At 40.8% G+C, this 12,458-nt stretch overlaps 1 non-coding gene across 1 annotated transcript; it reads left to right on the forward strand.

Annotated features, from left to right (window-relative positions):
- Positions 1-10,209: 10,209 nt before the first annotated feature.
- On the forward strand, positions 10,210-10,317 carry LOC112716428 (small nucleolar RNA R71). The gene has a single exon (XR_003160352.1). It is a non-coding gene; the product is annotated as a small nucleolar RNA R71 (small nucleolar RNA).
- Positions 10,318-12,458: the final 2,141 nt, after the last annotated feature.

Raw genomic sequence — 12,458 nt, forward strand, 5'->3', positions numbered from 1 at the left:
GCTGCGTTATTGGGGTCTCGCGTATTGTATGGAAGTGTGTAGCTGCAATGAAAAAATCGGACGATTCGATTTGAGAGAGAGTAATCAAACCATCCGATTACAGGATTTAGAAGTACACAAATTGAACAGTTCGATTTGTGTATCAACGACTACGCATCTTGCATGTTGCCTCTTAGTCCATGGACCCACTTTAAAATTAACTAACCTATCTATTCATTCCTTTCGGTCTCACTCGTTTACTCTTCACTCTTAAGTATACTCAATTCCATATTTTTTTCTTCTCTTTTTCCATGAAAGCTGTAAAAATTCAAAAAGAAGCGGCTGCAAGGAAAAACAAAAATCAACAATGTCAAGAAGACCATAAATAAAAAAAGTTAATTATTTTAGTCATCCTGATTATGTAAATTTTTTATTATCAAATAATTTGATTTAATCTAAATAATAATAATAACATTAAAGATTAGTTTATTGTAGTAATTATTATTAAGTGGTGTTTCAGGACTTACCTAAAATCGGATGATTGGGCTCGAATGAAAGCCTCGAATGTTGAAAGAAGGTGGCCTCCGACTTGTTTTACGTCTGGGAGCCTCCGTCCGAGTTATGTATGTGAAAGAATAGGGGGTGGTACCTGCAAAAACACTTCGATGCCTAAGTTAGCAAGGGGGTAAGCAGGTTTAAGAGTATTGGAACTTAACTTTACCTGAGCGTGTCAGTGTATTTATAGATGATGATCCAATAACCACCGTTGGAATAGTTCCACTTCTGAAGGTGGATAACCGTCCCTTTATCTTAGGGTTGTTGAGATATCACTTCTAGAAGTGGACGAGAGATTTTAGGGGGCAGTTACTTATTTGAATAAGCGTTATCTGCCAGCTCATGTCGAACCCGACCTCTTTTGGGAGGAGCTTGTGTCGAGCCCGACCTCTTTTGATGAGGTCGGGTAAGTGGTGAAGGCCAACCTCTGGAATGGGCCTTTTTGGCTTACTTGGGTCTGGACTATAGTATTGGGCCAGGGTATGAACAGTGCCCCTACTCGAGTCCGATCTCTTAGCCATGAGTGGGATTCGAGTATTAATTGAACTTGGGTTTGTTCAAGTCGGAAACCGACGTGATTTTAGTTTGAACCAACTTGATTTCGAATTTCTCAACTGTCATGTCTAATCAAACGTCGCGTCCGTTTGGGATTTTAATACACATGGGGGCAGTTACACTGGTAACGGTGTGTTTCTTTAATGATTGCGTCATTTTACTATTGTGCCCCTGGCCTGTTATAAATACTTTTCCTTCTTCTTTCTTTGTTTTCTTTTGTCTTCTCTTCAAAGTTTTTTTCCTGCTTTCTTACTCCTTTACTCAAAACTCCCTTTTGGCTTTTCGTTATTGGGTACTTCAGGTCGGCTATTGGAATCCCTCCCTCTTTTTCAAAAGAAGGTTAGTTCTTCTTTCCTTCCTTTATTGTTCTTAGTCGTGTTTTACTTATACTGTATGCTGGAGGGAGGTTTTCGGGTATATTTTTATGTATGTTTGTTGATGTAGTGAAAAACTTTGGGATTTTTGTGTCCTTCTTTCGAAGAAGCTATTTCTTTTACTGCTTGCTGGCTGTTTTTCTTTATTTGCTTTGAGAGGACTACCTTGTTGTTAGAACCCTGTTTTTTATTGTTTCTTTTTCTTTTATGTAGGTTTTACTGCTTTTACCTATGCTCCCTATATTTTGAAAATGTCTTCCCATGTTTCTGAAGCTTTGTCGCACTGGGTAGATTCTTCCGTTTTGTATGAGCATCCCTTAGTGGATGACGTTTTTATTACTGATCTTAGGAAGTGTCATAGGATCTGTAGTGTTGATGAGGATGAGCCTAAGTATGAATTGGTGGCCTCGGATCCTGAGGACCGGATTTGTTGTGGGAGGATTGCTGATTCTGATACTCATTTTTTCTTTGTGTACGATTGCCTATTCACCCGCTTAGGGGTTACTTTTCCTTTTTTCGACTTCGAGGTGGAGATATTGTCTCATTGTAGGGTAGCTCCTTCCCAACTTCACCCTAACTCTTGGGGTTTCTTTAAGATCTACCAACTAGTTAGCCGAGAGCTAGACTTTCCGACCTCTTTAAAGACCTTTTTCTATCTCTTTCACCTGACAAAACCGTTTAGCGCTCAGAATAATAAGCAACAGTGGGTATCCTTCCAAGCTATTCAGGGATGGAAGGTTTTTTCAATCTTTGATGAATAATTTCACGATTTTAAAAACTTTTTCTTTACAGTCCAGGCCGTAGAAAGCCATCACCCTTTTTTATTGAATGATAATAATGAACCCCGATTTTTTTTGTATTGGTTGGAGGCTTCTCCTGTAGAAAAATATGGTCTAGCCGATTTGGATGAGGTAGAGGAGGCTATTGTTGAGTTTTTTCGAGAGGCTTGGGGACGTGCTCCAAATCTGGTACCAAGAAGGTCCGTCTAGGCTCTCCTAGTTTTATGCGGGCCTAGCTAGGTAGTTTTTATTTCTCTGTAGCTACTTCTAACGAGTTCCGACTTGCAAATGTGCTTTCCTCCGATTTTGTAAGTTGATTAACTTTTATTTTCTTCTTTCAGAAATGGTGAAAAGTGGATCTAGCACTGCTTACCAAAAGGTCTAGGAGGCCAAGAGGAAGGCTCATACCCGAGCTGATGCTGCAAAGGTCAGAGCTTCTGGCCCTCCTCCTCACAACTCGGAGACTTCTTCTCGCCCCATTTTGGTAAACCCTGCCTCTACTTCTTCTCTTCCTCCCCTTGCCTCTGTCCCCCCAGTCCGGCCTTCTTCCAAACCAAAAAAGAATAAACATAAGACCTCATAGTCTGGTTCTATTGTTGGAGAGGCCGGTTTCGATGGTTCGAAGTTCGTTCGGAAGCACATCTTTCCTCATAGCCAAATTTCTATGGATGATGCTTCCCTCCGAAATCATCTTCAGATTTTGGTTCGGGGGGGAGGGGAGTTTGAACTGCTGGGGTTTGTACTGCCCTTCTTGATATTCTAGATAAAACTCCCTTGAGTTCATTTCAAAAAACCGTGGAGGACCTTCAAAGGAGGATTGTCCTATATCAAGAAGAGGAAAAGAGGTTGTAGGGGGAAAATTCCTGGTTGAAGGAAGAGTTGGCCCAACTCTGGGAGAGAGAGAGAAAAAATTGATGGGCCAGTGTGCCATGGCTGAGGGGTTGAAGGAGAAGGCGGAGCAGAATTATGTTAGGCTTTTTTCCGAGAATATTGATCTTCAAAAGCAGCTGGAGTCAAATCAGGAGGCCTATCAGGATCTGGAGGATTCAATCGTCGAGAGCTTGGAAGAGGCTTTCTGGGTATTCAAGGAACAAGTTGGGATTATTGCTCCTGACTTGGAACTTTCACCCCTCCATCCTGATAAAGTGGTTATTGATGGGGCGATTGTCTCCCCCCTTGTCCTGAAACCGATTCCGAGCAGAAGACTCGTGGGCAACAAATTGTTGAGTCTCCTCCACGTGAGGTGGAGCAACATGAAGGATTCCTGCCGAGCTCTTTGGGAGGCTCCGACTTCTGCCGCCAAAGAGATCCCTCTGACCCTTCTGACTTCTGCAGTAGACCCGAGTTCCACTCCTCTTAATGACTCCAATCTTCCTAGTGATTTTAGCTATTAAGGCCTGGCTTATGGGCCCTTTTTGAATAATTTTATTTTTATTTGCTTGATGTGGTGGTTCTCGACATTCGTCCCTTAACAGGGTCATTAACAAAATTTATTTGTTTTGCTGGTCTTTTTTTGGATAAGGACCTTTTAACAAAATATTTTGATTATGTATGTTTGCGGGCATTTTTTATGTTTGAAAAATAATCTTTGTTGATTGAATTTTTACCAGGCTTTTTGTGAAGGACCTTTTGTTGTTTGATCTTCTTAGTTTTTGAAAAAGGTTTTTCGTTTAAGTTCAGACAATTTTACTATCGCCTAAAACTTTTCAAAAAATTTTTGCAGTGCGGTGCGCGAAATTGTGATCACTACAACTTCGCACAACTAACCAGCAAGTGTACTGGGTCGTCCAAGTAATAAACCTTACGCGAGTAAGGGTCGATCCCACAGAGATTGTTGGTATGAAGCAAGCTATGGTCACCTTGTAAATCTTAGTTAGGCAGACTCAAATGGGTATGGTGATAAACGCATAAAACATAAAGATAAAGATAGAGATACTTATGTAATTCATTGGTAGGAACTTCAGATAAGCGTATGAAGATGCCTTCCCTTCCGTCTCTCTGCTTTCCTACTGTCTTCATCCAATCCTTCTTACTCCTTTCCATGGCAAGCTTAAGCAAGGGTTTCACCGTTGTCAGTGGCTACCTCCCATCCTCTCAGTGGAAATGTTCAACGCACCCTGTCACGGCACGGCTATCCATCTGTCGGTTCTCAATCAGGCCGGAATAGAATCCAGTGATTCTTTTGCGTCTGTCACTAACGCCCCGCCCTCAGGAGTTTGAAGCACGTCACAGTCATTCAATCATTGAATCCTACTCAGAATACCACAGACAAGGTTAGACCTTCCGGATTCTCTTGAATGCCGCCATCAGTTCTAGCCTATACCACGAAGACTCTGATCTCACGGAATAGCTGGCTCGTTTGTCCGGCGAGCACTCGGTTGTCAGGCGATCAACCATGCATCGTGTATCAGGAATCCAAGAGATATTCACCCAATCGAAGGTAGAACGGAGGTGGTTGTCAGTCACACGTTCATAGGTGAGAATGATGATGAGTGTCACGGATCATCACATTCATCAAGTTGAAGAACAAGTGATATCTTAGAACAAGAACAACCGGAATTGAATAGAAGAACAATAGTAATTGCATTAATACTCGAGGTACAGCAGAGCTCCACACCTTAATCTATGGTGTGTAGAAACTCCACCGTTGAAAATACATAAGAACAAGGTCTAGGCATGGCCGAATGGCCAGCCTCCCAATGATCTAAGAACTAGATGTCCAAAGATGATCCTAAGATCGAAAAATGATCCAAAGATGAAAATACAATAGTAAAAGGTCCTACTTATAGAGAACTAGTAGCCTAGGGTGTACAGAGATGAGTAAATGACATAAAAATCCACTTCCGGGCCCACTTGGTGTGTGCTTGGGCTGAGCATTGATGCATTTTTGTGTAGAGACTCTCCTTGGAGTTAAACGCCAGCTTTTATGCCAGTTTGGGCGTTTAACTCCCATTTTGGTGCCAGTTCCGGCGTTTAACACTGGAATTCCTGAGGGTGACTTTGAACGCCGGTTTGGGCCATCAAATTTTGGGCAAAGTATGGACTATCATATATTGCTGGAAAGCCCAGGATGTCTACTTTCCAACGCCGTTGAGAGCGCGCCAATTGGGCTTCTGTAGCTCCAGAAAATCCACTTCGAGTTCAGGGAGGTCAGAATCCAACAGCATCTGCAGTCCTTTTCAGTCTCTGAATCAGATTTTGCTCAGGTCCCTCAATTTCAGCCAGAAAATACCTGAAATCACAGAAAAACACACAAACTCATAGTAAAGTCCAGAAAAGTGAATTTTAACTAAAAACTAATAAAAATATACTAAAAACTAACTAGATCATACTAAAAGCATACTAAAAACAATGCCAAAAAGCGTACAAATTATCCGCTCATCACAACACCAAACTTAAATTGTTGCTTGTCCTCAGGCAACTGAAAATCAAATAAGATAAAAAGAAGAGAATATGCAATGAATTCCAAAAACATCCATGAAGATCAGTATTAATTAGATGAGCGGGGCTTTTAGCTTTTTGCCTCTGAACAGTTTTGGCATCTCACTCTATCCTTTGAAATTCAGAATCATTGGCTTCTTTAGGAACTCAGAATCTAGATAGTGTCATTGATTCTCCTAGTTAAGTATGATGATTCTTGAACACAGCTACTTATTGAGTCTTGGCCGTGGCCCAAAGCACTCTGTCTTCCAGTATTACCACCGGATACATACATGCCACAGACACATAATTGGGTGAACCTTTTCAGATTGTGACTCAGCTTTGCTAGAGTCCCCAATTAGAGGTGTCCAGGGTTCTTAAGCACACTCTTTTTGCCTTGGATCACAACTTTATTTCTTTCTTTTTCTTTCTTTTTCTTTTTCTTTTCGAATTTTTTTTTTGTATTCACTGCTTTTTCTTGCTTCAAGAATCATTTTTATGATTTTTCAGATCCTCAGTAACATGTCTCCTTTTTCATCATTCTTTCAAGAGCCAACATTCATGAACCACAAATTCAAAAGACATATGCACTATTTAAGCATACATTCAGAAGACAAAAGTAATGCCACCACATCAAAATAATTAAACTGTTATAAAATTCAAAATTCATGCAATTCTTATCTTTTTCAATTAAGCACGTTTTTTATTCAAGAAAGGTGATGGATTCATAGGACATTCATATCTTTTAGGCATAGACACTAAGACACTAATGATCACAAGACACAAACATGGACAAACATAAGCATTAAAATTCAAAAAACAGAAAAATAAAGAACAAGGAAATTAAAGAACGGGTCCACCTTAGTGATGGCAGCTTGTTCTTCCTCTTGAAGATCCTATGGAGTGCTTGAGCTCCTCAATATCTCTTCCTTGTCTTTGTTGCTCCTCTATCATGATTCTTTGATCTTCTCTAATTTCATGGAGGATGATGGAGTGTTCTTGATGCTCCACCCTTAGTTGTCCCATGTTGGAACTCAATTCTCCTAGGGAGGTGTTTAGTTGCTCCCAATAGTTTTGTGGAGGAAAGTGCATCCCTTGAGGTATCTCAGGGATCTCATGATGAGTGGGGTCTCTTGTGTGCTCCATCCTCTTCTTAGTGATGGGCTTGTCCTCATCAATAGGGGTGTCTCCCTCTATGTCAACTCCAACTGAATAACAGAGGTGACAAATGAGATGAGGGAAGGCTAACCTTGCCAAGGTAGAGGGCTTGTCCGCCACCTTATAAAGCTCTTGAGCTATAACCTCTTGAACTTCTATTCCTTCTCCAATCATGATGCTATGAATCATGATAGCCCGGTCTATGGTAACTTTGGACCGGTTGCTAGTGGGGATGATTGAGCGTTGGATAAACTCCAACCATCCTCTAGCCACGGGTTTAAGGTCATGCCTTCTCAATTGAACCGGCTTCCTTCTTGAATCTCTCTTCCATTGGGCACCCTCTTCACATATGACTGTGAGGACTTGGTCCAACCTTTGATCAAAGTTGACCCTTCTAGTGTAAGGGTGTTCATCTCCTTGCATCATGGGCAAATTGAATGCTAACCTTACACTTTCCGGACTAAAATCCAAGTATTTCCCCCGAACCATAGTAAGATAATTCTTTGGATCCGGGTTCACACTTTGATCATGGTTCTTGGTGATCCATGCATTGGCATAGAACTCTTGAACCATCAAGATTCCGACTTGTTGAATGGGGTTAGTAAGAACTTCCCAACCTCTTCTTCGGATCTCATGTCGGATCTCCGGATATTCACTTTTTTTGAGTGAAAAAGGGACCTCGGGGATCACCTTCTTCAAGGCCACAACTTCATAGAAGTGGTCTTGATGCACCCTTGAGATGAATCTCTCCATCTCCCATGACTCGGAGGTGGAAGCTTTTGCCTTCCCTTTCCTCTTTCTAGAGGTTTCTCCGGCCTTGGATGCCATAAATGGTTATGGAAAAACAAAAAGCAATGCTTTTACCACACCAAACTTAAAAGGTTTTCTCGTCCTCGAGCAAATTAAGAAAGAAGAGAGTAGAAGAAGAAGAAATGAAGGAGATGGGAATGGCTTTTGTTGTCTGCCAAGAAGGGGTGAAGTGGTGTGTATGTTGTGTGAAAATGAAGGAGTGAAGGAGGGTTTATATAGGAGTGGGGGAAGGGTAGGGTTCGGTCATGTATGGGTGGGTTTGGGTGGGAAAGTGGTTTGAATTTGAATGGTGAGGTAGGTGGGGTTTTATGAAGGATGGATGTGAGTGGTGAAGAGAAAGATGGGATTTGATAGGTGAAGGGTTTTTTTGGGGAAGAGGTGGTGAGGTGAATGGGTGAAGAAGAGAGAGAGTGGTAGGGTAGGTGGGGATCCTGTGGGGTCCACAGATCCTGAGGTGTCAAGGAAAAGTCATCCCTGCACCAAATGGCAAGCAAAATTGCGTTTTTAGCCATTTCTGGCGTTAAACGCCGGGCTGGTGCCCATTTCTGGCGTTTAACGCCAGCTTCTTGCCCTTTTCTGGCGTTTAATGCCAGTCTGGTGCCCCTTTCTGGCGTTAAACGCCCAGAATGGTGCCAGACTGGGCGTTAAACGCCCATCTGCTAACCTTACTGGCGTTTAAACGCCAGTAGGTGCGTCCTCTAGGGTGTGCTGTTTTTCTTCCTGTTTTTCATTCTGTTTTTGCTCTTTTCATTGATTTTGTGACTTCTCATGATCATCAACCTAAAAAATATAAAATAACAAAAGAAAATAGTTAATTATAAAACATTGGGTTGCCTCCCAACAAGCGCTTCTTTAATGTCATTAGCTTGACAGTGGGCTCTCATGGAGCCTCAGAAATGCTCAGAGCTATGTTGGAACCTCCCAACACCAAACTTAGAGTTTGAATGTGGGGGTTCAACACCAAACTTAGAAGTTGGTTGTGGCCTCCCAACACCAAACTTAGAGTTTGACTGTGGGGGCTCTGTTTAGCTCTGTTTTGAGAGAAGCTCTTCATGCTTCCTCTCCATGATGACAGAGGGATATCCTTGAGCCTTAAACACCAAGGATTCTTCATTCACTTGAATGATCAACTCTCCTCTATCAACATCAATCACAGCCCTTGCTGTGGCTAGGAAGGGTCTGCCAAGGATGATGGATTCATCCATGAACTTCTCAGTCTCTAGGACTATGAAATCAGTAGGGATGTAATGGTCTTCAACTTTAACCAGAACATCCTCTACAAGTCCATAGGCTTGTTTTCTTGAATTGTCTGCCATCTCTAATGAGATTTTTGCAGCTTGCACCTCAGAGATCCCTAACTTCTCCATTACAGAGAGAGGCATGAGGTTTACACTTGACCCTAAGTCACACAACGCCTTCTTGAAGGTCATGGTGCCTATGGTACAAGGTATTGAAAACTTCCCAGGATCCTATCTCTTTTGAGGCAGTTTCTGCCTAGACAAGTCATCCAGTTCTTTGGTGAGCAAAGGAGGTTCATCCTCCCAAGTCTCATTTCCAAATAACTTGTCATTTAGCTTCATGATAGCTCCAATGTATTTAGCAACTTGCTCTTCAGTGACATACTCATCCTCTTCAGAGGAAGAATACTCATCAGAGCTCATGAATGGCAGAAGTAAGTCCAATGGAATCTCTATGGTCTCATTTTGAGCCTCAGATTCCCATGGTTCCTCATTGGGGAACTCATTGGAGGCCAGTGGACGTCCATTGAGGTCTTCCTCAGTGGCGTTCACTGCCTCTCCTTCCTCCCAAAATTCGGCCATGTTGATGGCCTTGCACTCTCCTTTTGGATTTTCTTCTGTATTGCTTGGAAGAGTACTAGGAGGGAGTTCAGTAATTTTCTTGCTCAGCTGACCCACTTGTCCCTCCAAATTTCTAATGGAGGACCTTGTTTCAGTCATGAAACTTTGAGTGGTTTTGATTAGATCAGAGACCATGGTTGCTAAGTCAGAGTTATCCTGCTTAGAACTTTCTATCTGTTGCTGAGAAGATGATGGAAAAGGCTTGCTATTGCTAAACCTGTTTCTTCCACCATTATTGTTGTTGAAACCTTGTTGAGGTCTCTATTGATCCTTCCATGAGAGATTTGGGTGATTTCTCCATGAAGGGTTATAGGTGTTTCCATAGGGTTCTCCCATGTAATTCACCTCTTCCATTGAAGGGTTCTCAGGATCATAAGCTTCTTCCTCAGAGGAAGCCTCCTTAGTACTGCTTGGTGCATTTTGCATTCCAGACAGACTTTGAGAAATCATATTGACTTGTTGAGTCAATATTTTGTTCTGAGCCAATATGGCATTCAGAGTGTCAATCTCAAGAACTCCTTTCTTCTGACTAGTCCCATTGTTCACAGGATTTCTTTCAGAAGTGTACATGAATTGGTTATTTGCAACCATTTCAATCAGCTCTTGAGCTTCTGTAGGCGTCTTCTTCAGATGAAGAGAGCCTCCAGCAGAGCTATCCAAAGACATTTTGGATAGTTCAGAGAGACCATCATAGAAAATACCTATGATGCTCCATTCAGAAAGCATATCAGAAGGACACTTTCTGATTAATTGTTTGTATCTTTCCCAAGCTTCATAGAGGGATTCTCCTTCCTTCTGTCTGAAGGTTTGGACTTCCACTCTAAGCTTACTCAATTTTTGAGGTGGAAAGAACTTTGCCAAGAAGGCATTGACTAGCTTTTCCCAAGAGTCCAGGCTTTCTTTAGGTTGAGAGTCCAACCATGTCCTAGCTCTGTCTCTTACAGCAAAAGGGAATAGCATAAGTCTGTAGACCTCAGGGTCAACCCCATTAGTCTTGACTGTGTCACAGATTTGCAAGAATTCAGCTAAAAACTGATGAGGATCTTCCAATGGAAGTCCATGGAACTTGCAATTCTGTTGCATTAGAGAAACTAATTGAGGCTTAAGCTCAAAGTTGTTTGCTCCAATGGCCGGGATAGAGATGCTTCTCCCATAGAAGTCGGGAGTAGGTGCAGTAAAGTCACCCAGCACCTTCCTTGCATTGTTGGCATTGTTGTTGTTTTCGGCTGCCATATGTTCTTCTTCTTTGAAGATTTCTGTTAGGCCCTCTACAGAGATTTGTGCCTTAGCTTCTCTTAGTTTTCGTTTCAAGGTCCTTTCAGGTTCAGGATCAGCCTCAACAAGAATGCTTTTGTCTTTGCTCCTGCTCATAAGAAAGAGAAGGAAACAAGAAAATGTGGAATCCTCTATGTCACAGTATAGAGATTCCTTTAGGTGTCAGAGGAAAAGAAAAGTAGAAGACAGAAGTAGAAAATTCGAACTTATCAAAGGAGATGGAGTTCGAATTTTGTATTAAGGAATAGTGTTAGTCCATAAATAGAAGGATGTGAGAAGAAGGGAAGTGATTTTCGAAAATTAAGTAAGAAATTTTGAAAACATTTTGAAAAACACTAATTAATTTTCGAAAACCAAGAGTGGGAAAGAGGTAAAGTGATTTTTGAAAAAGATTTTGAAATTAGAAATTAAAAAGATTTGATTGAAAACTATTTTGAAAAAGATGTGGTTAAGAAGATATGATTAGTTTTAAAAAGATGTGATTGAGAAGATATGATTTGAAAAACATTTTAAAAAGATTTGATTTTGAAAATTAAAAACTTGGCTAACAAGAAAAGATATGATTCAAACATTAAACCTTTCTCAACAGAAAAGGCAGCATACTTGAAATGTTGAATCAAATCATTAATTGATAGCAAGTATTTTTAAAAATAGAAAGAAATTGATTTTGAAAACATATGATTGAAAAGATATGATTTGATAAAGATTTGATTTTGAAAAACTTTGAAAACTTGAAAAAAATTTGCATTGAAAACAAAATCTTCCCTCTTGTGCCATCCTGGCGTTAAACGCCCAGAATGGTGCACATTCTGGCGTTTAACGCCCAAAATACTACCCTTTTGGGCGTTAAACGCCCAACCAGGTACCCTGGCTGGCGTTTAAACGCCAGTCTGTCCTTCTTCACTGGGCGTTTTGAACGCCCAGCGTTTCTGTGCAATTCCTCTGCAGTATGTTCTGAATCTTCAATTCTCTGTATTATTGACTTGAAAGGACACAAATTAAAAATATTTTTGGATTTTTAATAATAAAGAATAATCAAAATGCAACTAAAATCAAATAACAATGCATGCAAGACACCAAACTTAGCAGTTTGTATACTACTGACACTAATGAGAATGCATATGAGACACATAAACACTCAAGTCAAAAGAATTCAAAGATCAGAGTAAGAAATCATCAAGAATTACTTGAAGATCCTTAAGACACATGAATGAATGTATGCAATTGACACCAAACTTAAAATGAAACACTAGACTCAAACAAGAAATATTTTTGGATTTTATGACTTTGTAAATTTTTTTGTGCTTTTTCGAAAATTAAGTAGAAAAAGATATCAAAGTTCTTAATGAGAATTCCAGGAATCAGTGCAATGCTAGTCTAAGACTCCGGTCCAGGAATTAGACATGGCTTCACAGCCAGCCAAGCTTTCAAGGAAAGCTTCGGTCCAAAACACTAGACATGGCCAATGGCCAGCCAAGCCTTAGCAGATCACTGCTCCAAAAGCAAGATTGATAGAAATCAACAAGCTCTTGTGATGATAAGTTGAAACCTCGGTCCAATGAAATTAGACATGGCTTCACAGCCAGCCAGACTTCAACAGATCATCATGAAACTCTAGAATTCATTCTTAAGAACTCTGAAGAAAAAAAATACCTAATCTAAGCAACAAGATGAACCGTCAGTTGTCCAAACTC

The sequence above is a fragment of the Arachis hypogaea genome, chromosome 1 (assembly GCF_003086295.3).
Source record: "Arachis hypogaea cultivar Tifrunner chromosome 1, arahy.Tifrunner.gnm2.J5K5, whole genome shotgun sequence".
NCBI lineage: Eukaryota > Viridiplantae > Streptophyta > Magnoliopsida > Fabales > Fabaceae > Arachis > Arachis hypogaea.